The sequence below is a fragment of the Pristiophorus japonicus genome, chromosome 21 (assembly GCF_044704955.1).
Source record: "Pristiophorus japonicus isolate sPriJap1 chromosome 21, sPriJap1.hap1, whole genome shotgun sequence".
NCBI classification, from domain to species: domain Eukaryota; kingdom Metazoa; phylum Chordata; class Chondrichthyes; family Pristiophoridae; genus Pristiophorus; species Pristiophorus japonicus.
In genome coordinates this window covers 41,624,289-41,650,827 of record NC_091997.1, presented here as the reverse complement: position 1 = coordinate 41,650,827, position 26,539 = coordinate 41,624,289, and the positions used below count along the sequence as shown (strand labels likewise).

Below are 26,539 nucleotides of genomic sequence, written 5' to 3'. Positions count from 1 at the left end.
TTTGCAGTTGCACAAGGATCAGTAACCAGAGGACACAAATTTAAGGTGATTGACAAAAGAACAAGAGGCGACATCACAAAACATTTGCTGACAAATTGAGCTCTTGTGATCTGGAATCCACTGCCTGCACGTGTGATGCAAGCAGATTCAATAGTAACTTTCAATAGGAAATTCCTGAAAGGGATCCATCAACAGGGAAACAGAAGGGGAGTGCGATTAATTACACAGCTCTGCCAAACACACAACACAGGCAAAATGGGCAAAATGTTCGCCTTGAAAGCGATATCAATCCAGGATAATTATGGACACGGTGAAGAGGAAGGTATGTGTAGGTTAGATTTATTGTGATAGGATAGGAGTTCATGAGAGGGAACATGGATACAAACCAGGGACCTCTTGAGGTGTAGTCAAATGCTCCAGCCCCTCTCAGATAACAAGTGTCCCATGAGCTTCAATGCAAATTAACTAACAGATATCACCATGAGCTTTCCGCACAAGGTCCAGCCTTTCTTCATTGGGGCACCTTTCATGCCGAGCCAGATATTCACCCAATCCTCACAATGCCGCAATCCATGCCCACAGCCTCATTCCCGGCACGAGGTCATTAACATATGGGGGAAGGTCTCGCTGGCCTGTGCTTCAGATTAATGCCCGTCTGGGGACAAAACCCTGCTGTGCGAGAAAGAGATGGTTCGTCCACTGCCAGTGGAAAGTTTTCAAACTCAATATAAATCTCCCACTTTTCTTGGTGCACTGCTTCGCTCTGACAATGCTTCCCTACTCTGCTTGCTCTATTCATCCACTGAGGCTCAGTGGTAGCACTCACAGTACTGAGTCAAAAGTTTGTGGGTTCAAGCTCACCCACTCTAAAGATGTGAGCACCCAACCCAGGCTAAGACTTCAGTTTCATACAGACGGAAGTGCTGCCTTATTGCAGGGGCCATTTTTCAGATGATATGTGAAAATGAGGCCTTGCCTGCCTTGTCAGCCTTGTCAGGTGATCATAAAAGATCTCACGGCACTAATTGAAGGTCAGCTGAGATGTCCTGGGCTGAACCAGCAAGCAAAGCAGATTGTGTTTTCATTAATCCCACTGCCGTTTGTGGGAGCTTGCTGTTTGCAACCACTTGCTCGCTGCCTCCATCACCAAAACTCCAATCGACCTTCATCACCACAAGGATTCACTTGTGGCAAATAGTGCTTACGGTCACTGAGGAGCACAGAATGATTAGTTGTACAACATGAATGACTCTGAGGGGGCATCTGGATTTGAACCAGGGACCTCTTGATCTGCAGTCAAATGCTCTACCACTGAGCTATACCCCCAGGCACAGGCTGATGTGCTTGTGTTCATCATACAATGTTGCATAGTGCAGAAAACCACAAGGTAAATGAAAAAATGGCTGAATTCAAGGAATTACGAAGTCATGCTAATCGTTGCTTTAAAAAGTCGCTCGACCTTCTTTCAAAAATGGCAAAAACATTTATGCAGTGTAAATTTTCAGCTCTTCAAAATCATCAATGATTTTCACATTGGAAATAAAATTGTTTGCAGTTGCACAAGGATCAGTAACCAGAGGACACAAATTTAAGGTGATTGACAAAAGAACAAGAGGCGACATCACAAAACATTTGCTGACAAATTGAGCTCTTGTGATCTGGAATCCACTGCCTGCACGTGTGATGCAAGCAGATTCAATAGTAACTTTCAATAGGAAATTCCTGAAAGGGATCCATCAACAGGGAAACAGAAGGGGAGTGCGATTAATTACACAGCTCTGCCAAACACACAACACAGGCAAAATGGGCAAAATGTTCGCCTTGAAAGCGATATCAATCCAGGATAATTATGGACACGGTGAAGAGGAAGGTATGTGTAGGTTAGATTTATTGTGATAGGATAGGAGTTCATGAGAGGGAACATGGATACAAACCAGGGACCTCTTGAGGTGTAGTCAAATGCTCCAGCCCCTCTCAGATAACAAGTGTCCCATGAGCTTCAATGCAAATTAACTAACAGATATCACCATGAGCTTTCCGCACAAGGTCCAGCCTTTCTTCATTGGGGCACCTTTCATGCCGAGCCAGATATTCACCCAATCCTCACAATGCCGCAATCCATGCCCACAGCCTCATTCCCGGCACGAGGTCATTAACATATGGGGGAAGGTCTCGCTGGCCTGTGCTTCAGATTAATGCCCGTCTGGGGACAAAACCCTGCTGTGCGAGAAAGAGATGGTTCGTCCACTGCCAGTGGAAAGTTTTCAAACTCAATATAAATCTCCCACTTTTCTTGGTGCACTGCTTCGCTCTGACAATGCTTCCCTACTCTGCTTGCTCTATTCATCCACTGAGGCTCAGTGGTAGCACTCACAGTACTGAGTCAAAAGTTTGTGGGTTCAAGCTCACCCACTCTAAAGATGTGAGCACCCAACCCAGGCTAAGACTTCAGTTTCATACAGACGGAAGTGCTGCCTTATTGCAGGGGCCATTTTTCAGATGATATGTGAAAATGAGGCCTTGCCTGCCTTGTCAGCCTTGTCAGGTGATCATAAAAGATCTCACGGCACTAATTGAAGGTCAGCTGAGATGTCCTGGGCTGAACCAGCAAGCAAAGCAGATTGTGTTTTCATTAATCCCACTGCCGTTTGTGGGAGCTTGCTGTTTGCAACCACTTGCTCGCTGCCTCCATCACCAAAACTCCAATCGACCTTCATCACCACAAGGATTCACTTGTGGCAAATAGTGCTTATGGTCACTGAGGTGCACAGAATGATTAGTTGTGCAACATGAATGACTCTGAGGGGGCATCTGGATTTGAACCAGGGACCTCTTGATCTGCAGTCAAATGCTCTACCACTGAGCTATACCCCCAGGCACAGGCTGATGTGCTTGTGTTCATCATACAATGTTGCATAGTGCAGAAAACCACAAGGTAAATGAAAAAATGGCTGAATTCAAGGAATTACGAAGTCATGCTAATCGTTGCTTTAAAAAGTCGCTCGACCTTCTTTCAAAAATGGCAAAAACATTTATGCAGTGTAAATTTTCAGCTCTTCAAAATCATCAATGATTTTCACATTGGAAATAAAATTGTTTGCAGTTGCACAAGGATCAGTAACCAGAGGACACAAATTTAAGGTGATTGACAAAAGAACAAGAGGCGACATCACAAAACATTTGCTGACAAATTGAGCTCTTGTGATCTGGAATCCACTGCCTGCACGTGTGATGGAAGCAGATTCAATAGTAACTTTCAATAGGAAATTCCTGAAAGGGATCCATCAACAGGGAAACAGAAGGGGAGTGCGATTAATTACACAGCTCTGCCAAACACACAACACAGGCAAAATGGGCAAAATGTTCGCCTTGAAAGCGATATCAATCCAGGATAATTATGGACACGGTGAAGAGGAAGGTATGTGTAGGTTAGATTTATTGTGATAGGATAGGAGTTCATGAGAGGGAACATGGATACAAACCAGGGACCTCTTGAGGTGTAGTCAAATGCTCCAGCCCCTCTCAGATAACAAGTGTCCCATGAGCTTCAATGCAAATTAACTAACAGATATCACCATGAGCTTTCCGCACAAGGTCCAGCCTTTCTTCATTGGGGCACCTTTCAAGCCGAGCCAGATATTCACCCAATCCTCACAATGCCGCAATCCATGCCCACAGCCTCATTCCCGGCACGAGGTCATTAACATATGGGGGATGGTCTCGCTGGCCTGTGCTTCAGATTAATGCCCGTCTGGGGACAAAACCCTGCTGTGCGAGAAAGAGATGGTTCGTCCACTGCCAGTGGAAAGTTTTCAAACTCAATATAAATCTCCCACTTTTCTTGGTGCACTGCTTCGCTCTGACAATGCTTCCCTAGTCTGCTTGCTCTATTCATCCACTGAGGCTCAGTGGTAGCACTCACAGTACTGAGTCAAAAGTTTGTGGGTTCAAGCTCACCCACTCTAAAGATGTGAGCACCCAACCCAGGCTAAGACTTCAGTTTCATACAGACGGAAGTGCTGCCTTATTGCAGGGGCCATTTTTCAGATGATATGTGAAAATGAGGCCTTGCCTGCCTTGTCAGCCTTGTCAGGTGATCATAAAAGATCTCACGGCACTAATTGAAGGTCAGCTGAGATGTCCTGGGCTGAACCAGCAAGCAAAGCAGATTGTGTTTTCATTAATCCCACTGCCGTTTGTGGGAGCTTGCTGTTTGCAACCACTTGCTCGCTGCCTCCATCACCAAAACTCCAATCGACCTTCATCACCACAAGGATTCACTTGTGGCAAATAGTGCTTATGGTCACTGAGGAGCACAGAATGATTAGTTGTGCAACATGAATGACTCTGAGGGGGCATCTGGATTTGAACCAGGGACCTCTTGATCTGCAGTCAAATGCTCTACCACTGAGCTATACCCCCAGGCACAGGCTGATGTGCTTGTGTTCATCATACAATGTTGCATAGTGCAGAAAACCACAAGGTAAATGAAAAAATGGCTGAATTCAAGGAATTACGAAGTCATGCTAATCGTTGCTTTAAAAAGTCGCTCGACCTTCTTTCAAAAATGGCAAAAACATTTATGCAGTGTAAATTTTCAGCTCTTCAAAATCATCAATGATTTTCACATTGGAAATAAAATTGTTTGCAGTTGCACAAGGATCAGTAACCAGAGGACACAAATTTAAGGTGATTGACAAAAGAACAAGAGGCGACATCACAAAACATTTGCTGACAAATTGAGCTCTTGTGATCTGGAATCCACTGCCTGCACGTGTGATGGAAGCAGATTCAATAGTAACTTTCAATAGGAAATTCCTGAAAGGGATCCATCAACAGGGAAACAGAAGGGGAGTGCGATTAATTACACAGCTCTGCCAAACACACAACACAGGCAAAATGGGAAAAATGTTCGCCTTGAAAGCGATATCAATCCAGGATAATTATGGACACGGTGAAGAGGAAGGTATGTGTAGGTTAGATTTATTGTGATAGGATAGGAGTTCATGAGAGGGAACATGGATACAAACCAGGGACCTCTTGAGGTGTAGTCAAATGCTCCAGCCCCTCTCAGATAACAAGTGTCCCATGAGCTTCAATGCAAATTAACTAACAGATATCACCATGAGCTTTCCGCACAAGGTCCAGCCTTTCTTCATTGGGGCACCTTTCAAGCCGAGCCAGATATTCACCCAATCCTCACAATGCCGCAATCCATGCCCACAGCCTCATTCCCGGCACGAGGTCATTAACATATGGGGGATGGTCTCGCTGGCCTGTGCTTCAGATTAATGCCCGTCTGGGGACAAAACCCTGCTGTGCGAGAAAGAGATGGTTCGTCCACTGCCAGTGGAAAGTTTTCAAACTCAATATAAATCTCCCACTTTTCTTGGTGCACTGCTTCGCTCTGACAATGCTTCCCTAGTCTGCTTGCTCTATTCATCCACTGAGGCTCAGTGGTAGCACTCACAGTACTGAGTCAAAAGTTTGTGGGTTCAAGCTCACCCACTCTAAAGATGTGAGCACCCAACCCAGGCTAAGACTTCAGTTTCATACAGACGGAAGTGCTGCCTTATTGCAGGGGCCATTTTTCAGATGATATGTGAAAATGAGGCCTTGCCTGCCTTGTCAGCCTTGTCAGGTGATCATAAAAGATCTCACGGCACTAATTGAAGGTCAGCTGAGATGTCCTGGGCTGAACCAGCAAGCAAAGCAGATTGTGTTTTCATTAATCCCACTGCCGTTTGTGGGAGCTTGCTGTTTGCAACCACTTGCTCGCTGCCTCCATCACCAAAACTCCAATCGACCTTCATCACCACAAGGATTCACTTGTGGCAAATAGTGCTTATGGTCACTGAGGAGCACAGAATGATTAGTTGTGCAACATGAATGACTCTGAGGGGGCATCTGGATTTGAACCAGGGACCTCTTGATCTGCAGTCAAATGCTCTACCACTGAGCTATACCCCCAGGCACAGGCTGATGTGCTTGTGTTCATCATACAATGTTGCATAGTGCAGAAAACCACAAGGTAAATGAAAAAATGGCTGAATTCAAGGAATTACGAAGTCATGCTAATCGTTGCTTTAAAAAGTCGCTCGACCTTCTTTCAAAAATGGCAAAAACATTTATGCAGTGTAAATTTTCAGCTCTTCAAAATCATCAATGATTTTCACATTGGAAATAAAATTGTTTGCAGTTGCACAAGGATCAGTAACCAGAGGACACAAATTTAAGGTGATTGACAAAAGAACAAGAGGCGACATCACAAAACATTTGCTGACAAATTGAGCTCTTGTGATCTGGAATCCACTGCCTGCACGTGTGATGGAAGCAGATTCAATAGTAACTTTCAATAGGAAATTCCTGAAAGGGATCCATCAACAGGGAAACAGAAGGGGAGTGCGATTAATTACACAGCTCTGCCAAACACACAACACAGGCAAAATGGGCAAAATGTTCGCCTTGAAAGCGATATCAATCCAGGATAATTATGGACACGGTGAAGAGGAAGGTATGTGTAGGTTAGATTTATTGTGATAGGATAGGAGTTCATGAGAGGGAACATGGATACAAACCAGGGACCTCTTGAGGTGTAGTCAAATGCTCCAGCCCCTCTCAGATAACAAGTGTCCCATGAGCTTCAATGCAAATTAACTAACAGATATCACCATGAGCTTTCCGCACAAGGTCCAGCCTTTCTTCATTGGGGCACCTTTCATGCCGAGCCAGATATTCACCCAATCCTCACAATGCCGCAATCCATGCCCACAGCCTCATTCCCGGCACGAGGTCATTAACATATGGGGGAAGGTCTCGCTGGCCTGTGCTTCAGATTAATGCCCGTCTGGGGACAAAACCCTGCTGTGCGAGAAAGAGATGGTTCGTCCACTGCCAGTGGAAAGTTTTCAAACTCAATATAAATCTCCCACTTTTCTTGGTGCACTGCTTCACTCTGACAATGCTTCCCTACTCTGCTTGCTCTATTCATCCACTGAGGCTCAGTGGTAGCACTCACAGTACTGAGTCAAAAGTTTGTGGGTTCAAGCTCACCCACTCTAAAGATGTGAGCACCCAACCCAGGCTAAGACTTCAGTTTCATACAGACGGAAGTGCTGCCTTATTGCAGGGGCCATTTTTCAGATGATATGTGAAAATGAGGCCTTGCCTGCCTTGTCAGCCTTGTCAGGTGATCATAAAAGATCTCACGGCACTAATTGAAGGTCAGCTGAGATGTCCTGGGCTGAACCAGCAAGCAAAGCAGATTGTGTTTTCATTAATCCCACTGCCGTTTGTGGGAGCTTGCTGTTTGCAACCACTTGCTCGCTGCCTCCATCACCAAAACTCCAATCGACCTTCATCACCACAAGGATTCACTTGTGGCAAATAGTGCTTATGGTCACTGAGGTGCACAGAATGATTAGTTGTGCAACATGAATGACTCTGAGGGGGCATCTGGATTTGAACCAGGGACCTCTTGATCTGCAGTCAAATGCTCTACCACTGAGCTATACCCCCAGGCACAGGCTGATGTGCTTGTGTTCATCATACAATGTTGCATAGTGCAGAAAACCACAAGGTAAATGAAAAAATGGCTGAATTCAAGGAATTACGAAGTCATGCTAATCGTTGCTTTAAAAAGTCGCTCGACCTTCTTTCAAAAATGGCAAAAACATTTATGCAGTGTAAATTTTCAGCTCTTCAAAATCATCAATGATTTTCACATTGGAAATAAAATTGTTTGCAGTTGCACAAGGATCAGTAACCAGAGGACACAAATTTAAGGTGATTGACAAAAGAACAAGAGGCGACATCACAAAACATTTGCTGACAAATTGAGCTCTTGTGATCTGGAATCCACTGCCTGCACGTGTGATGCAAGCAGATTCAATAGTAACTTTCAATAGGAAATTCCTGAAAGGGATCCATCAACAGGGAAACAGAAGGGGAGTGCGATTAATTACACAGCTCTGCCAAACACACAACACAGGCAAAATGGGCAAAATGTTCGCCTTGAAAGCGATATCAATCCAGGATAATTATGGACACGGTGAAGAGGAAGGTATGTGTAGGTTAGATTTATTGTGATAGGATAGGAGTTCATGAGAGGGAACATGGATACAAACCAGGGACCTCTTGAGGTGTAGTCAAATGCTCCAGCCCCTCTCAGATAACAAGTGTCCCATGAGCTTCAATGCAAATTAACTAACAGATATCACCATGAGCTTTCCGCACAAGGTCCAGCCTTTCTTCATTGGGGCACCTTTCAAGCCGAGCCAGATATTCACCCAATCCTCACAATGCCGCAATCCATGCCCACAGCCTCATTCCCGGCACGAGGTCATTAACATATGGGGGATGGTCTCGCTGGCCTGTGCTTCAGATTAATGCCCGTCTGGGGACAAAACCCTGCTGTGCGAGAAAGAGATGGTTCGTCCACTGCCAGTGGAAAGTTTTCAAACTCAATATAAATCTCCCACTTTTCTTGGTGCACTGCTTCGCTCTGACAATGCTTCCCTAGTCTGCTTGCTCTATTCATCCACTGAGGCTCAGTGGTAGCACTCACAGTACTGAGTCAAAAGTTTGTGGGTTCAAGCTCACCCACTCTAAAGATGTGAGCACCCAACCCAGGCTAAGACTTCAGTTTCATACAGACGGAAGTGCTGCCTTATTGCAGGGGCCATTTTTCAGATGATATGTGAAAATGAGGCCTTGCCTGCCTTGTCAGCCTTGTCAGGTGATCATAAAAGATCTCACGGCACTAATTGAAGGTCAGCTGAGATGTCCTGGGCTGAACCAGCAAGCAAAGCAGATTGTGTTTTCATTAATCCCACTGCCGTTTGTGGGAGCTTGCTGTTTGCAACCACTTGCTCGCTGCCTCCATCACCAAAACTCCAATCGACCTTCATCACCAAAAGGATTCACTTGTGGCAAATAGTGCTTATGGTCACTGAGGAGCACAGAATGATTAGTTGTGCAACATGAATGACTCTGAGGGGGCATCTGGATTTGAACCAGGGCCCTCTTGATCTGCAGTCAAATGCTCTACCACTGAGCTATACCCCCAGGCACAGGCTGATGTGCTTGTGTTCATCATACAATGTTGCATAGTGCAGAAAACCACAAGGTAAATGAAAAAATGGCTGAATTCAAGGAATTACGAAGTCATGCTAATCGTTGCTTTAAAAAGTCGCTCGACCTTCTTTCAAAAATGGCAAAAACATTTATGCAGTGTAAATTTTCAGCTCTTCAAAATCATCAATGATTTTCACATTGGAAATAAAATTGTTTGCAGTTGCACAAGGATCAGTAACCAGAGGACACAAATTTAAGGTGATTGACAAAAGAACAAGAGGCGACATCACAAAACATTTGCTGACAAATTGAGCTCTTGTGATCTGGAATCCACTGCCTGCACGTGTGATGGAAGCAGATTCAATAGTAACTTTCAATAGGAAATTCCTGAAAGGGATCCATCAACAGGGAAACAGAAGGGGAGTGCGATTAATTACACAGCTCTGCCAAACACACAACACAGGCAAAATGGGCAAAATGTTCGCCTTGAAAGCGATATCAATCCAGGATAATTATGGACACGGTGAAGAGGAAGGTATGTGTAGGTTAGATTTATTGTGATAGGATAGGAGTTCATGAGAGGGAACATGGATACAAACCAGGGACCTCTTGAGGTGTAGTCAAATGCTCCAGCCCCTCTGAGATAACAAGTGTCCCATGAGCTTCAATGCAAATTAACTAACAGATATCACCATGAGCTTTCCGCACAAGGTCCAGCCTTTCTTCATTGGGGCACCTTTCAAGCCGAGCCAGATATTCACCCAATCCTCACAATGCCGCAATCCATGCCCACAGCCTCATTCCCGGCACGAGGTCATTAACATATGGGGGATGGTCTCGCTGGCCTGTGCTTCAGATTAATGCCCGTCTGGGGACAAAACCCTGCTGTGCGAGAAAGAGATGGTTCGTCCACTGCCAGTGGAAAGTTTTCAAACTCAATATAAATCTCCCACTTTTCTTGGTGCACTGCTTCGCTCTGACAATGCTTCCCTAGTCTGCTTGCTCTATTCATCCACTGAGGCTCAGTGGTAGCACTCACAGTACTGAGTCAAAAGTTTGTGGGTTCAAGCTCACCCACTCTAAAGATGTGAGCACCCAACCCAGGCTAAGACTTCAGTTTCATACAGACGGAAGTGCTGCCTTATTGCAGGGGCCATTTTTCAGATGATATGTGAAAATGAGGCCTTGCCTGCCTTGTCAGCCTTGTCAGGTGATCATAAAAGATCTCACGGCACTAATTGAAGGTCAGCTGAGATGTCCTGGGCTGAACCAGCAAGCAAAGCAGATTGTGTTTTCATTAATCCCACTGCCGTTTGTGGGAGCTTGCTGTTTGCAACCACTTGCTCGCTGCCTCCATCACCAAAACTCCAATCGACCTTCATCACCACAAGGATTCACTTGTGGCAAATAGTGCTTATGGTCACTGAGGAGCACAGAATGATTAGTTGTGCAACATGAATGACTCTGAGGGGGCATCTGGATTTGAACCAGGGACCTCTTGATCTGCAGTCAAATGCTCTACCACTGAGCTATACCCCCAGGCACAGGCTGATGTGCTTGTGTTCATCATACAATGTTGCATAGTGCAGAAAACCACAAGGTAAATGAAAAAATGGCTGAATTCAAGGAATTACGAAGTCATGCTAATCGTTGCTTTAAAAAGTCGCTCGACCTTCTTTCAAAAATGGCAAAAACATTTATGCAGTGTAAATTTTCAGCTCTTCAAAATCATCAATGATTTTCACATTGGAAATAAAATTGTTTGCAGTTGCACAAGGATCAGTAACCAGAGGACACAAATTTAAGGTGATTGACAAAAGAACAAGAGGCGACATCACAAAACATTTGCTGACAAATTGAGCTCTTGTGATCTGGAATCCACTGCCTGCACGTGTGATGGAAGCAGATTCAATAGTAACTTTCAATAGGAAATTCCTGAAAGGGATCCATCAACAGGGAAACAGAAGGGGAGTGCGATTAATTACACAGCTCTGCCAAACACACAACACAGGCAAAATGGGCAAAATGTTCGCCTTGAAAGCGATATCAATCCAGGATAATTATGGACACGGTGAAGAGGAAGGTATGTGTAGGTTAGATTTATTGTGATAGGATAGGAGTTCATGAGAGGGAACATGGATACAAACCAGGGACCTCTTGAGGTGTAGTCAAATGCTCCAGCCCCTCTCAGATAACAAGTGTCCCATGAGCTTCAATGCAAATTAACTAACAGATATCACCATGAGCTTTCCGCACAAGGTCCAGCCTTTCTTCATTGGGGCACCTTTCAAGCCGAGCCAGATATTCACCCAATCCTCACAATGCCGCAATCCATGCCCACAGCCTCATTCCCGGCACGAGGTCATTAACATATGGGGGATGGTCTCGCTGGCCTGTGCTTCAGATTAATGCCCGTCTGGGGACAAAACCCTGCTGTGCGAGAAAGAGATGGTTCGTCCACTGCCAGTGGAAAGTTTTCAAACTCAATATAAATCTCCCACTTTTCTTGGTGCACTGCTTCGCTCTGACAATGCTTCCCTAGTCTGCTTGCTCTATTCATCCACTGAGGCTCAGTGGTAGCACTCACAGTACTGAGTCAAAAGTTTGTGGGTTCAAGCTCACCCACTCTAAAGATGTGAGCACCCAACCCAGGCTAAGACTTCAGTTTCATACAGACGGAAGTGCTGCCTTATTGCAGGGGCCATTTTTCAGATGATATGTGAAAATGAGGCCTTGCCTGCCTTGTCAGCCTTGTCAGGTGATCATAAAAGATCTCACGGCACTAATTGAAGGTCAGCTGAGATGTCCTGGGCTGAACCAGCAAGCAAAGCAGATTGTGTTTTCATTAATCCCACTGCCGTTTGTGGGAGCTTGCTGTTTGCAACCACTTGCTCGCTGCCTCCATCACCAAAACTCCAATCGACCTTCATCACCACAAGGATTCACTTGTGGCAAATAGTGCTTATGGTCACTGAGGAGCACAGAATGATTAGTTGTGCAACATGAATGACTCTGAGGGGGCATCTGGATTTGAACCAGGGACCTCTTGATCTGCAGTCAAATGCTCTACCACTGAGCTATACCCCCAGGCACAGGCTGATGTGCTTGTGTTCATCATACAATGTTGCATAGTGCAGAAAACCACAAGGTAAATGAAAAAATGGCTGAATTCAAGGAATTACGAAGTCATGCTAATCGTTGCTTTAAAAAGTCGCTCGACCTTCTTTCAAAAATGGCAAAAACATTTATGCAGTGTAAATTTTCAGCTCTTCAAAATCATCAATGATTTTCACATTGGAAATAAAATTGTTTGCAGTTGCACAAGGATCAGTAACCAGAGGACACAAATTTAAGGTGATTGACAAAAGAACAAGAGGCGACATCACAAAACATTTGCTGACAAATTGAGCTCTTGTGATCTGGAATCCACTGCCTGCACGTGTGATGGAAGCAGATTCAATAGTAACTTTCAATAGGAAATTCCTGAAAGGGATCCATCAACAGGGAAACAGAAGGGGAGTGCGATTAATTACACAGCTCTGCCAAACACACAACACAGGCAAAATGGGCAAAATGTTCGCCTTGAAAGCGATATCAATCCAGGATAATTATGGACACGGTGAAGAGGAAGGTATGTGTAGGTTAGATTTATTGTGATAGGATAGGAGTTCATGAGAGGGAACATGGATACAAACCAGGGACCTCTTGAGGTGTAGTCAAATGCTCCAGCCCCTCTGAGATAACAAGTGTCCCATGAGCTTCAATGCAAATTAACTAACAGATATCACCATGAGCTTTCCGCACAAGGTCCAGCCTTTCTTCATTGGGGCACCTTTCAAGCCGAGCCAGATATTCACCCAATCCTCACAATGCCGCAATCCATGCCCACAGCCTCATTCCCGGCACGAGGTCATTAACATATGGGGGATGGTCTCGCTGGCCTGTGCTTCAGATTAATGCCCGTCTGGGGACAAAACCCTGCTGTGCGAGAAAGAGATGGTTCGTCCACTGCCAGTGGAAAGTTTTCAAACTCAATATAAATCTCCCACTTTTCTTGGTGCACTGCTTCGCTCTGACAATGCTTCCCTAGTCTGCTTGCTCTATTCATCCACTGAGGCTCAGTGGTAGCACTCACAGTACTGAGTCAAAAGTTTGTGGGTTCAAGCTCACCCACTCTAAAGATGTGAGCACCCAACCCAGGCTAAGACTTCAGTTTCATACAGACGGAAGTGCTGCCTTATTGCAGGGGCCATTTTTCAGATGATATGTGAAAATGAGGCCTTGCCTGCCTTGTCAGCCTTGTCAGGTGATCATAAAAGATCTCACGGCACTAATTGAAGGTCAGCTGAGATGTCCTGGGCTGAACCAGCAAGCAAAGCAGATTGTGTTTTCATTAATCCCACTGCCGTTTGTGGGAGCTTGCTGTTTGCAACCACTTGCTCGCTGCCTCCATCACCAAAACTCCAATCGACCTTCATCACCACAAGGATTCACTTGTGGCAAATAGTGCTTATGGTCACTGAGGAGCACAGAATGATTAGTTGTGCAACATGAATGACTCTGAGGGGGCATCTGGATTTGAACCAGGGACCTCTTGATCTGCAGTCAAATGCTCTACCACTGAGCTATACCCCCAGGCACAGGCTGATGTGCTTGTGTTCATCATACAATGTTGCATAGTGCAGAAAACCACAAGGTAAATGAAAAAATGGCTGAATTCAAGGAATTACGAAGTCATGCTAATCGTTGCTTTAAAAAGTCGCTCGACCTTCTTTCAAAAATGGCAAAAACATTTATGCAGTGTAAATTTTCAGCTCTTCAAAATCATCAATGATTTTCACATTGGAAATAAAATTGTTTGCAGTTGCACAAGGATCAGTAACCAGAGGACACAAATTTAAGGTGATTGACAAAAGAACAAGAGGCGACATCACAAAACATTTGCTGACAAATTGAGCTCTTGTGATCTGGAATCCACTGCCTGCACGTGTGATGCAAGCAGATTCAATAGTAACTTTCAATAGGAAATTCCTGAAAGGGATCCATCAACAGGGAAACAGAAGGGGAGTGCGATTAATTACACAGCTCTGCCAAACACACAACACAGGCAAAATGGGCAAAATGTTCGCCTTGAAAGCGATATCAATCCAGGATAATTATGGACACGGTGAAGAGGAAGGTATGTGTAGGTTAGATTTATTGTGATAGGATAGGAGTTCATGAGAGGGAACATGGATACAAACCAGGGACCTCTTGAGGTGTAGTCAAATGCTCCAGCCCCTCTGAGATAACAAGTGTCCCATGAGCTTCAATGCAAATTAACTAACAGATATCACCATGAGCTTTCCGCACAAGGTCCAGCCTTTCTTCATTGGGGCACCTTTCAAGCCGAGCCAGATATTCACCCAATCCTCACAATGCCGCAATCCATGCCCACAGCCTCATTCCCGGCACGAGGTCATTAACATATGGGGGATGGTCTCGCTGGCCTGTGCTTCAGATTAATGCCCGTCTGGGGACAAAACCCTGCTGTGCGAGAAAGAGATGGTTCGTCCACTGCCAGTGGAAAGTTTTCAAACTCAATATAAATCTCCCACTTTTCTTGGTGCACTGCTTCGCTCTGACAATGCTTCCCTAGTCTGCTTGCTCTATTCATCCACTGAGGCTCAGTGGTAGCACTCACAGTACTGAGTCAAAAGTTTGTGGGTTCAAGCTCACCCACTCTAAAGATGTGAGCACCCAACCCAGGCTAAGACTTCAGTTTCATACAGACGGAAGTGCTGCCTTATTGCAGGGGCCATTTTTCAGATGATATGTGAAAATGAGGCCTTGCCTGCCTTGTCAGCCTTGTCAGGTGATCATAAAAGATCTCACGGCACTAATTGAAGGTCAGCTGAGATGTCCTGGGCTGAACCAGCAAGCAAAGCAGATTGTGTTTTCATTAATCCCACTGCCGTTTGTGGGAGCTTGCTGTTTGCAACCACTTGCTCGCTGCCTCCATCACCAAAACTCCAATCGACCTTCATCACCACAAGGATTCACTTGTGGCAAATAGTGCTTATGGTCACTGAGGAGCACAGAATGATTAGTTGTGCAACATGAATGACTCTGAGGGGGCATCTGGATTTGAACCAGGGACCTCTTGATCTGCAGTCAAATGCTCTACCACTGAGCTATACCCCCAGGCACAGGCTGATGTGCTTGTGTTCATCATACAATGTTGCATAGTGCAGAAAACCACAAGGTAAATGAAAAAATGGCTGAATTCAAGGAATTACGAAGTCATGCTAATCGTTGCTTTAAAAAGTCGCTCGACCTTCTTTCAAAAATGGCAAAAACATTTATGCAGTGTAAATTTTCAGCTCTTCAAAATCATCAATGATTTTCACATTGGAAATAAAATTGTTTGCAGTTGCACAAGGATCAGTAACCAGAGGACACAAATTTAAGGTGATTGACAAAAGAACAAGAGGCGACATCACAAAACATTTGCTGACAAATTGAGCTCTTGTGATCTGGAATCCACTGCCTGCACGTGTGATGGAAGCAGATTCAATAGTAACTTTCAATAGGAAATTCCTGAAAGGGATCCATCAACAGGGAAACAGAAGGGGAGTGCGATTAATTACACAGCTCTGCCAAACACACAACACAGGCAAAATGGGCAAAATGTTCGCCTTGAAAGCGATATCAATCCAGGATAATTATGGACACGGTGAAGAGGAAGGTATGTGTAGGTTAGATTTATTGTGATAGGATAGGAGTTCATGAGAGGGAACATGGATACAAACCAGGGACCTCTTGAGGTGTAGTCAAATGCTCCAGCCCCTCTCAGATAACAAGTGTCCCATGAGCTTCAATGCAAATTAACTAACAGATATCACCATGAGCTTTCCGCACAAGGTCCAGCCTTTCTTCATTGGGGCACCTTTCAAGCCGAGCCAGATATTCACCCAATCCTCACAATGCCGCAATCCATGCCCACAGCCTCATTCCCGGCACGAGGTCATTAACATATGGGGGATGGTCTCGCTGGCCTGTGCTTCAGATTAATGCCCGTCTGGGGACAAAACCCTGCTGTGCGAGAAAGAGATGGTTCGTCCACTGCCAGTGGAAAGTTTTCAAACTCAATATAAATCTCCCACTTTTCTTGGTGCACTGCTTCGCTCTGACAATGCTTCCCTAGTCTGCTTGCTCTATTCATCCACTGAGGCTCAGTGGTAGCACTCACAGTACTGAGTCAAAAGTTTGTGGGTTCAAGCTCACCCACTCTAAAGATGTGAGCACCCAACCCAGGCTAAGACTTCAGTTTCATACAGACGGAAGTGCTGCCTTATTGCAGGGGCCATTTTTCAGATGATATGTGAAAATGAGGCCTTGCCTGCCTTGTCAGCCTTGTCAGGTGATCATAAAAGATCTCACGGCACTAATTGAAGGTCAGCTGAGATGTCCTGGGCTGAACCAGCAAGCAAAGCAGATTGTGTTTTCATTAATCCCACTGCCGTTTGTGGGAGCTTGCTGTTTGCAACCACTTGCTCGCTGCCTCCATCACCAAAACTCCAATTGACCTTCATCACCACAAGGATTCACTTGTGGCAAATAGTGCTTATGGTCACTGAGGAGCACAAAATGATTAGTCGTGCAACATGAATGACTCTGAGGGGGCATCTGGATTTGAACCAGGGACCTCTTGATCTGCAGTCAAATGCTCTACCACTGAGCTATACCCCTAGGCACAGGCTGATGTGCTTGTGTTCATCATACAATGTTGCATAGTGCAGAAAACCACAAGGTAAATGAAAAAATGGCTGAATTCAAGGAATTACGAAGTCATGCTAATCGTTGCTTTAAAAAGTCGCTCGACCTTCTTTCAAAAATGGCAAAAACATTTATGCAGTGTAAATTTTCAGCTCTTCAAAATCATCAATGATTTTCACATTGGAAATAAAATTGTTTGCAGTTGCACAAGGATCAGTAACCAGAGGACACAAATTTAAGGTGATTGACAAAAGAACAAGAGGCGACATCACAAAACATTTGCTGACAAATTGAGCTCTTGTGATCTGGAATCCACTGCCTGCACGTGTGATGCAAGCAGATTCAATAGTAACTTTCAACAGGAAATTCCTGAAAGGGATCCATCAACAGGGAAACAGAAGGGGAGTGCGATTAATTACACAGCTCTGCCAAACACACAACACAGGCAAAATGGGCAAAATGTTCGCCTTGAAAGCGATATCAATCCAGGATAATTATGGACACGGTGAAGAGGAAGGTATGTGTAGGTTAGATTTATTGTGATAGGATAGGAGTTCATGAGAGGGAACATGGATACAAACCAGGGACCTCTTGAGGTGTAGTCAAATGCTCCAGCCCCTCTCAGATAACAAGTGTCCCATGAGCTTCAATGCAAATTAACTAACAGATATCACCATGAGCTTTCCGCACAAGGTCCAGCCTTTCTTCATTGGGGCACCTTTCAAGCCGAGCCAGATATTCACCCAATCCTCACAATGCCGCAATCCATGCCCACAGCCTCATTCCCGGCACGAGGTCATTAACATATGGGGGAAGGTCTCGCTGGCCTGTGCTTCAGATTAATGCCCGTCTGGGGACAAAACCCTGCTGTGCGAGAAAGAGATGGTTCGTCCACTGCCAGTGGAAAGTTTTCAAACTCAATATAAATCTCCCACTTTTCTTGGTGCACTGCTTCGCTCTGACCATGCTTCCCTAGTCTGCTTGCTCTATTCATCCACTGAGGCTCAGTGGTAGCACTCACAGTACTGAGTCAAAAGTTTGTGGGTTCAAGCTCACCCACTCTAAAGATGTGAGCACCCAACCCAGGCTAAGACTTCAGTTTCATACAGACGGAAGTGCTGCCTTATTGCAGGGGCCATTTTTCAGATGATATGTGAAAATGAGGCCTTGCCTGCCTTGTCAGCCTTGTCAGGTGATCATAAAAGATCTCACGGCACTAATTGAAGGTCAGCTGAGATGTCCTGGGCTGAACCAGCAAGCAAAGCAGATTGTGTTTTCATTAATCCCACTGCCGTTTGTGGGAGCTTGCTGTTTGCAACCACTTGCTCGCTGCCTCCATCACCAAAACTCCAATTGACCTTCATCACCACAAGGATTCACTTGTGGCAAATAGTGCTTATGGTCACTGAGGAGCACAAAATGATTAGTTGTGCAACATGAATGACTCTGAGGGGGCATCTGGATTTGAACCAGGGACCTCTTGATCTGCAGTCAAATGCTCTACCACTGAGCTATACCCCCAGGCACAGGCTGATGTGCTTGTGTTCATCATACAATGTTGCATAGTGCAGAAAACCACAAGGTAAATGAAAAAATGGCTGAATTCAAGGAATTACGAAGTCATGCTAATCGTTGCTTTAAAAAGTCGCTCGACCTTCTTTCAAAAATGGCAAAAACATTTATGCAGTGTAAATTTTCAGCTCTTCAAAATCATCAATGATTTTCACATTGGAAATAAAATTGTTTGCAGTTGCACAAGGATCAGTAACCAGAGGACACAAATTTAAGGTGATTGACAAAAGAACAAGAGGCGACATCACAAAACATTTGCTGACAAATTGAGCTCTTGTGATCTGGAATCCACTGCCTGCACGTGTGATGCAAGCAGATTCAATAGTAACTTTCAATAGGAAATTCCTGAAAGGGATCCATCAACAGGGAAACAGAAGGGGAGTGCGATTAATTACACAGCTCTGCCAAACACACAACACAGGCAAAATGGGCAAAATGTTCGCCTTGAAAGCGATATCAATCCAGGATAATTATGGACACGGTGAAGAGGAAGGTATGTGTAGGTTAGATTTATTGTGATAGGATAGGAGTTCATGAGAGGGAACATGGATACAAACCAGGGACCTCTTGAGGTGTAGTCAAATGCTCCAGCCCCTCTCAGATAACAAGTGTCCCATGAGCTTCAATGCAAATTAACTAACAGATATCACCATGAGCTTTCCGCACAAGGTCCAGCCTTTCTTCATTGGGGCACCTTTCAAGCCGAGCCAGATATTCACCCAATCCTCACAATGCCGCAATCCATGCCCACAGCCTCATTCCCGGCACGAGGTCATTAACATATGGGGGAAGGTCTCGCTGGCCTGTGCTTCAGATTAATGCCCGTCTGGGGACAAAACCCTGCTGTGCGAGAAAGAGATGGTTCGTCCACTGCCAGTGGAAAGTTTTCAAACTCAATATAAATCTCCCACTTTTCTTGGTGCACTGCTTCGCTCTGACAATGCTTCCCTAGTCTGCTTGCTCTATTCATCCACTGAGGCTCAGTGGTAGCACTCACAGTACTGAGTCAAAAGTTTGTGGGTTCAAGCTCACCCACTCTAAAGATGTGAGCACCCAACCCAGGCTAAGACTTCAGTTTCATACAGACGGAAGTGCTGCCTTATTGCAGGGGCCATTTTTCAGATGATATGTGAAAATGAGGCCTTGTCAGCATTGTCAGGTGATCATAAAAGATCTCACGGCACTAATTGAAGGTCAGCTGAGATGTCCTGGGCTGAACCAGCAAGCAAAGCAGATTGTGTTTTCATTAATCCCACTGCCGTTTGTGGGAGCTTGCTGTTTGCAACCACTTGCTCGCTGCCTCCATCACCAAAACTCCAATTGACCTTCATCACCACAAGGATTCACTTGTGGCAAATAGTGCTTATGGTCACTGAGGAGCACAAAATGATTAGTTGTGCAACATGAATGACTCTGAGGGGGCATCTGGATTTGAACCAGGGACCTCTTGATCTGCAGTCAAATGCTCTACCACTGAGCTATACCCCTAGGCACAGGCTGATGTGCTTGTGTTCATCATACAATGTTGCATAGTGCAGAAAACCACAAGGTAAATGAAAAAATGGCTGAATTCAAGGAATTACGAAGTCATGCTAATCGTTGCTTTAAAAAGTCGCTCGACCTTCTTTCAAAAATGGCAAAAACATTTATGCAGTGTAAATTTTCAGCTCTTCAAAATCATCAATGATTTTCACATTGGAAATAAAATTGTTTGCAGTTGCACAAGGATCAGTAACCAGAGGACACAAATTTAAGGTGATTGACAAAAGAACAAGAGGCGACATCACAAAACATTTGCTGACAAATTGAGCTCTTGTGATCTGGAATCCACTGCCTGCACGTGTGATGCAAGCAGATTCAATAGTAACTTTCAACAGGAAATTCCTGAAAGGGATCCATCAACAGGGAAACAGAAGGGGAGTGCGATTAATTACACAGCTCTGCCAAACACACAACACAGGCAAAATGGGCAAAATGTTCGCCTTGAAAGCGATATCAATCCAGGATAATTATGGACACGGTGAAGAGGAAGGTATGTGTAGGTTAGATTTATTGTGATAGGATAGGAGTTCATGAGAGGGAACATGGATACAAACCAGGGACCTCTTGAGGTGTAGTCAAATGCTCCAGCCCCTCTCAGATAACAAGTGTCCCATGAGCTTCAATGCAAATTAACTAACAGATATCACCATGAGCTTTCCGCACAAGGTCCAGCCTTTCTTCATTGGGGCACCTTTCAAGCCGAGCCAGATATTCACCCAATCCTCACAATGCCGCAATCCATGCCCACAGCCTCATTCCCGGCACGAGGTCATTAACATATGGGGGAAGGTCTCGCTGGCCTGTGCTTCAGATTAATGCCCGTCTGGGGACAAAACCCTGCTGTGCGAGAAAGAGATGGTTCGTCCACTGCCAGTGGAAAGTTTTCAAACTCAATATAAATCTCCCACTTTTCTTGGTGCACTGCTTCGCTCTGACCATGCTTCCCTAGTCTGCTTGCTCTATTCATCCACTGAGGCTCAGTGGTAGCACTCACAGTACTGAGTCAAAAGTTTGTGGGTTCAAGCTCACCCACTCTAAAGATGTGAGCACCCAACCCAGGCTAAGACTTCAGTTTCATACAGACGGAAGTGCTGCCTTATTGCAGGGGCCATTTTTCAGATGATATGTGAAAATGAGGCCTTGCCTGCCTTGTCAGCCTTGTCAGGTGATCATAAAAGATCTCACGGCACTAATTGAAGGTCAGCTGAGATGTCCTGGGCTGAACCAGCAAGCAAAGCAGATTGTGTTTTCATTAATCCCACTGCCGTTTGTGGGAGCTTGCTGTTTGCAACCACTTGCTCGCTGCCTCCATCACCAAAACTCCAATTGACCTTCATCACCACAAGGATTCACTTGTGGCAAATAGTGCTTATGGTCACTGAGGAGCACAAAATGATTAGTTGTGCAACATGAATGACTCTGAGGGGGCATCTGGATTTGAACCAGGGACCTCTTGATCTGCAGTCAAATGCTCTACCACTGAGCTATACCCCCAGGCACAGGCTGATGTGCTTGTGTTCATCATACAATGTTGCATAGTGCAGAAAACCACAAGGTAAATGAAAAAATGGCTGAATTCAAGGAATTACGAAGTCATGCTAATCGTTGCTTTAAAAAGTCGCTCGACCTTCTTTCAAAAATGGCAAAAACATTTATGCAGTGTAAATTTTCAGCTCTTCAAAATCATCAATGATTTTCACATTGGAAATAAAATTGTTTGCAGTTGCACAAGGATCAGTAACCAGAGGACACAAATTTAAGGTGATTGACAAAAGAACAAGAGGCGACATCACAAAACATTTGCTGACAAATTGAGCTCTTGTGATCTGGAATCCACTGCCTGCACGTGTGATGCAAGCAGATTCAATAGTAACTTTCAATAGGAAATTCCTGAAAGGGATCCATCAACAGGGAAACAGAAGGGGAGTGCGATTAATTACACAGCTCTGCCAAACACACAACACAGGCAAAATGGGCAAAATGTTCGCCTTGAAAGCGATATCAATCCAGGATAATTATGGACACGGTGAAGAGGAAGGTATGTGTAGGTTAGATTTATTGTGATAGGATAGGAGTTCATGAGAGGGAACATGGATACAAACCAGGGACCTCTTGAGGTGTAGTCAAATGCTCCAGCCCCTCTCAGATAACAAGTGTCCCATGAGCTTCAATGCAAATTAACTAACAGATATCACCATGAGCTTTCCGCACAAGGTCCAGCCTTTCTTCATTGGGGCACCTTTCAAGCCGAGCCAGATATTCACCCAATCCTCACAATGCCGCAATCCATGCCCACAGCCTCATTCCCGGCACGAGGTCATTAACATATGGGGGAAGGTCTCGCTGGCCTGTGCTTCAGATTAATGCCCGTCTGGGGACAAAACCCTGCTGTGCGAGAAAGAGATGGTTCGTCCACTGCCAGTGGAAAGTTTTCAAACTCAATATAAATCTCCCACTTTTCTTGGTGCACTGCTTCGCTCTGACAATGCTTCCCTAGTCTGCTTGCTCTATTCATCCACTGAGGCTCAGTGGTAGCACTCACAGTACTGAGTCAAAAGTTTGTGGGTTCAAGCTCACCCACTCTAAAGATGTGAGCACCCAACCCAGGCTAAGACTTCAGTTTCATACAGACGGAAGTGCTGCCTTATTGCAGGGGCCATTTTTCAGATGATATGTGAAAATGAGGCCTTGTCAGCATTGTCAGGTGATCATAAAAGATCTCACGGCACTAATTGAAGGTCAGCTGAGATGTCCTGGGCTGAACCAGCAAGCAAAGCAGATTGTGTTTTCATTAATCCCACTGCCGTTTGTGGGAGCTTGCTGTTTGCAACCACTTGCTCGCTGCCTCCATCACCAAAACTCCAATTGACCTTCATCACCACAAGGATTCACTTGTGGCAAATAGTGCTTATGGTCACTGAGGAGCACAAAATGATTAGTTGTGCAACATGAATGACTCTGAGGGGGCATCTGGATTTGAACCAGGGACCTCTTGATCTGCAGTCAAATGCTCTACCACTGAGCTATACCCCTAGGCACAGGCTGATGTGCTTGTGTTCATCATACAATGTTGCATAGTGCAGAAAACCACAAGGTAAATGAAAAAATGGCTGAATTCAAGGAATTACGAAGTCATGCTAATCGTTGCTTTAAAAAGTCGCTCGACCTTCTTTCAAAAATGGCAAAAACATTTATGCAGTGTAAATTTTCAGCTCTTCAAAATCATCAATGATTTTCACATTGGAAATAAAATTGTTTGCAGTTGCACAAGGATCAGTAACCAGAGGACACAAATTTAAGGTGATTGACAAAAGAACAAGAGGCGACATCACAAAACATTTGCTGACAAATTGAGCTCTTGTGATCTGGAATCCACTGCCTGCACGTGTGATGCAAGCAGATTCAATAGTAACTTTCAACAGGAAATTCCTGAAAGGGATCCATCAACAGGGAAACAGAAGGGGAGTGCGATTAATTACACAGCTCTGCCAAACACACAACACAGGCAAAATGGGCAAAATGTTCGCCTTGAAAGCGATATCAATCCAGGATAATTATGGACACGGTGAAGAGGAAGGTATGTGTAGGTTAGATTTATTGTGATAGGATAGGAGTTCATGAGAGGGAACATGGATACAAACCAGGGACCTCTTGAGGTGTAGTCAAATGCTCCAGCCCCTCTCAGATAACAAGTGTCCCATGAGCTTCAATGCAAATTAACTAACAGATATCACCATGAGCTTTCCGCACAAGGTCCAGCCTTTCTTCATTGGGGCACCTTTCAAGCCGAGCCAGATATTCACCCAATCCTCACAATGCCGCAATCCATGCCCACAGCCTCATTCCCGGCACGAGGTCATTAACATATGGGGGAAGGTCTCGCTGGCCTGTGCTTCAGATTAATGCCCGTCTGGGGACAAAACCCTGCTGTGCGAGAAAGAGATGGTTCGTCCACTGCCAGTGGAAAGTTTTCAAACTCAATATAAATCTCCCACTTTTCTTGGTGCACTGCTTCGCTCTGACAATGCTTCCCTAGTCTGCTTGCTCTATTCATCCACTGAGGCTCAGTGGTAGCACTCACAGTACTGAGTCAAAAGTTTGTGGGTTCAAGCTCACCCACTCTAAAGATGTGAGCACCCAACCCAGGCTAAGACTTCAGTTTCATACAGACGGAAGTGCTGCCTTATTGCAGGGGCCATTTTTCAGATGATATGTGAAAATGAGGCCTTGCCTGCCTTGTCAGCCTTGTCAGGTGATCATAAAAGATCTCACGGCACTAATTGAAGGTCAGCTGAGATGACCTGGGCTGAACCAGCAAGCAAAGCAGATTGTGTTTTCATTAATCCCACTGCCGTTTGTGGGAGCTTGCTGTTTGCAACCACTTGCTCGCTGCCTCCATCACCAAAACTCCAATCGACCTTCATCACAACAAGGATTCACTTGTGGCAAATAGTGCTTATGGTCACTGAGGTGCACAGAATGATTAGTTGTGCAACATGAATGACTCTGAGGGGGCATCTGGATTTGAACCAGGGACCTCTTGATCTGCAGTCAAATGCTCTACCACTGAGCTATACCCCCAGGCACAGGCTGATGTGCTTGTGTTCATCATACAATGTTGCATAGTGCAGAAAACCACAAGGTAAATGAAAAAATGGCTGAATTCAAGGAATTACGAAGTCATGCTAATCGTTGCTTTAAAAAGTCGCTCGACCTTCTTTCAAAAATGGCAAAAACATTTATGCAGTGTAAATTTTCAGCTCTTCAAAATCATCAATGATTTTCACATTGGAAATAAAATTGTTTGCAGTTGCACAAGGATCAGTAACCAGAGGACACAAATTTAAGGTGATTGACAAAAGAACAAGAGGCGACATCACAAAACATTTGCTGACAAATTGAGCTCTTGTGATCTGGAATCCACTGCCTGCACGTGTGATGCAAGCAGATTCAATCGTAACTTTCAATAGGAAATTCCTGAAAGGGATCCATCAACAGGGAAACAGAAGGGGAGTGCGATTAATTACACAGCTCTGCCAAACACACAACACAGGCAAAATGGGCAAAATGTTCGCCTTGAAAGCGATATCAATCCAGGATAATTATGGACACGGTGAAGAGGAAGGTATGTGTAGGTTAGATTTATTGTGATAGGATAGGAGTTCATGAGAGGGAACATGGATACAAACCAGGGACCTCTTGAGGTGTAGTCAAATGCTCCAGCCCCTCTCAGATAACAAGTGTCCCATGAGCTTCAATGCAAATTAACTAACAGATATCACCATGAGCTTTCCGCACAAGGTCCAGCCTTTCTTCATTGGGGCACCTTTCATGCCGAGCCAGATATTCACCCAATCCTCACAATGCCGCAATCCATGCCCACAGCCTCATTCCCGGCACGAGGTCATTAACATATGGGGGAAGGTCTCGCTGGCCTGTGCTTCAGATTAATGCCCGTCTGGGGACAAAACCCTGCTGTGCGAGAAAGAGATGGTTCGTCCACTGCCAGTGGAAAGTTTTCAAACTCAATATAAATCTCCCACTTTTCTTGGTGCACTGCTTCGCTCTGACAATGCTTCCCTAGTCTGCTTGCTCTATTCATCCACTGAGGCTCAGTGGTAGCACTCACAGTACTGAGTCAAAAGTTTGTGGGTTCAAGCTCACCCACTCTAAAGATGTGAGCACCCAACCCAGGCTAAGACTTCAGTTTCATACAGACGGAAGTGCTGCCTTATTGCAGGGGCCATTTTTCAGATGATATGTGAAAATGAGGCCTTGCCTGCCTTGTCAGCCTTGTCAGGTGATCATAAAAGATCTCACGGCACTAATTGAAGGTCAGCTGAGATGTCCTGGGCTGAACCAGCAAGCAAAGCAGATTGTGTTTTCATTAATCCCACTGCCGTTTGTGGGAGCTTGCTGTTTGCAACCACTTGCTCGCTGCCTCCATCACCAAAACTCCAATCGACCTTCAGCACCACAAGGATTCACTTGTGGCAAATAGTGCTTACGGTCACTGAGGAGCACAGAATGATTAGTTGTACAACATGAATGACTCTGAGGGGGCATCTGGATTTGAACCAGGGACCTCTTGATCTGCAGTCAAATGCTCTACCACTGAGCTATACCCCCAGGCACAGGCTGATGTGCTTGTGTTCATCATACAATGTTGCATAGTGCAGAAAACCACAAGGTAAATGAAAAAATGGCTGAATTCAAGGAATTACGAAGTCATGCTAATCGTTGCTTTAAAAAGTCGCTCGACCTTCTTTCAAAAATGGCAAAAACATTTATGCAGTGTAAATTTTCAGCTCTTCAAAATCATCAATGATTTTCACACTGGAAATAAAATTGTTTGCAGTTGCACAAGGATCAGTAACCAGAGGACACAAATTTAAGGTGATTGACAAAAGAACAAGAGGCGACATCACAAAACATTTGCTGACAAATTGAGCTCTTGTGATCTGGAATCCACTGCCTGCACGTGTGATGCAAGCAGATTCAATAGTAACTTTCAATAGGAAATTCCTGAAAGGGATCCATCAACAGGGAAACAGAAGGGGAGTGCGATTAATTACACAGCTCTGCCAAACAC

At 44.9% G+C, this 26,539-nt stretch overlaps 17 non-coding genes across 17 annotated transcripts; all 17 read right to left on the bottom strand.

Moving 5' to 3' along the window:
- Nucleotides 1-1,254: 1,254 nt before the first annotated feature.
- Nucleotides 1,255-1,326, bottom strand: trnac-gca (transfer RNA cysteine (anticodon GCA)). Its single transcript has one exon. It is a non-coding gene; the product is annotated as a tRNA-Cys (tRNA).
- A 1,476-nt stretch (nt 1,327-2,802) lies between these two features.
- Nucleotides 2,803-2,874, bottom strand: trnac-gca (transfer RNA cysteine (anticodon GCA)). The gene has a single exon. It is a non-coding gene; the product is annotated as a tRNA-Cys (tRNA).
- Nucleotides 2,875-4,350: 1,476 nt separating this feature from the next.
- On the bottom strand, nt 4,351-4,422 carry trnac-gca (transfer RNA cysteine (anticodon GCA)). Its single transcript has one exon. It is a non-coding gene; the product is annotated as a tRNA-Cys (tRNA).
- A 1,476-nt stretch (nt 4,423-5,898) lies between these two features.
- On the bottom strand, nt 5,899-5,970 carry trnac-gca (transfer RNA cysteine (anticodon GCA)). Its single transcript has one exon. It is a non-coding gene; the product is annotated as a tRNA-Cys (tRNA).
- Nucleotides 5,971-7,446: 1,476 nt separating this feature from the next.
- Nucleotides 7,447-7,518, bottom strand: trnac-gca (transfer RNA cysteine (anticodon GCA)). Its single transcript has one exon. It is a non-coding gene; the product is annotated as a tRNA-Cys (tRNA).
- Nucleotides 7,519-8,994: 1,476 nt separating this feature from the next.
- On the bottom strand, nt 8,995-9,066 carry trnac-gca (transfer RNA cysteine (anticodon GCA)). The gene has a single exon. It is a non-coding gene; the product is annotated as a tRNA-Cys (tRNA).
- Nucleotides 9,067-10,542: 1,476 nt separating this feature from the next.
- Nucleotides 10,543-10,614, bottom strand: trnac-gca (transfer RNA cysteine (anticodon GCA)). The gene has a single exon. It is a non-coding gene; the product is annotated as a tRNA-Cys (tRNA).
- A 1,476-nt stretch (nt 10,615-12,090) lies between these two features.
- On the bottom strand, nt 12,091-12,162 carry trnac-gca (transfer RNA cysteine (anticodon GCA)). The gene has a single exon. It is a non-coding gene; the product is annotated as a tRNA-Cys (tRNA).
- A 1,476-nt stretch (nt 12,163-13,638) lies between these two features.
- trnac-gca (transfer RNA cysteine (anticodon GCA)) lies at nt 13,639-13,710 on the bottom strand. The gene has a single exon. It is a non-coding gene; the product is annotated as a tRNA-Cys (tRNA).
- A 1,476-nt stretch (nt 13,711-15,186) lies between these two features.
- Nucleotides 15,187-15,258, bottom strand: trnac-gca (transfer RNA cysteine (anticodon GCA)). The gene has a single exon. It is a non-coding gene; the product is annotated as a tRNA-Cys (tRNA).
- A 1,476-nt stretch (nt 15,259-16,734) lies between these two features.
- trnac-gca (transfer RNA cysteine (anticodon GCA)) lies at nt 16,735-16,806 on the bottom strand. The gene has a single exon. It is a non-coding gene; the product is annotated as a tRNA-Cys (tRNA).
- A 1,476-nt stretch (nt 16,807-18,282) lies between these two features.
- trnac-gca (transfer RNA cysteine (anticodon GCA)) lies at nt 18,283-18,354 on the bottom strand. Its single transcript has one exon. It is a non-coding gene; the product is annotated as a tRNA-Cys (tRNA).
- A 1,467-nt stretch (nt 18,355-19,821) lies between these two features.
- trnac-gca (transfer RNA cysteine (anticodon GCA)) lies at nt 19,822-19,893 on the bottom strand. The gene has a single exon. It is a non-coding gene; the product is annotated as a tRNA-Cys (tRNA).
- Nucleotides 19,894-21,369: 1,476 nt separating this feature from the next.
- trnac-gca (transfer RNA cysteine (anticodon GCA)) lies at nt 21,370-21,441 on the bottom strand. The gene has a single exon. It is a non-coding gene; the product is annotated as a tRNA-Cys (tRNA).
- A 1,467-nt stretch (nt 21,442-22,908) lies between these two features.
- trnac-gca (transfer RNA cysteine (anticodon GCA)) lies at nt 22,909-22,980 on the bottom strand. The gene has a single exon. It is a non-coding gene; the product is annotated as a tRNA-Cys (tRNA).
- Nucleotides 22,981-24,456: 1,476 nt separating this feature from the next.
- Nucleotides 24,457-24,528, bottom strand: trnac-gca (transfer RNA cysteine (anticodon GCA)). The gene has a single exon. It is a non-coding gene; the product is annotated as a tRNA-Cys (tRNA).
- A 1,476-nt stretch (nt 24,529-26,004) lies between these two features.
- trnac-gca (transfer RNA cysteine (anticodon GCA)) lies at nt 26,005-26,076 on the bottom strand. The gene has a single exon. It is a non-coding gene; the product is annotated as a tRNA-Cys (tRNA).
- Between the last annotated feature and the right edge of the window lie 463 nt (nt 26,077-26,539).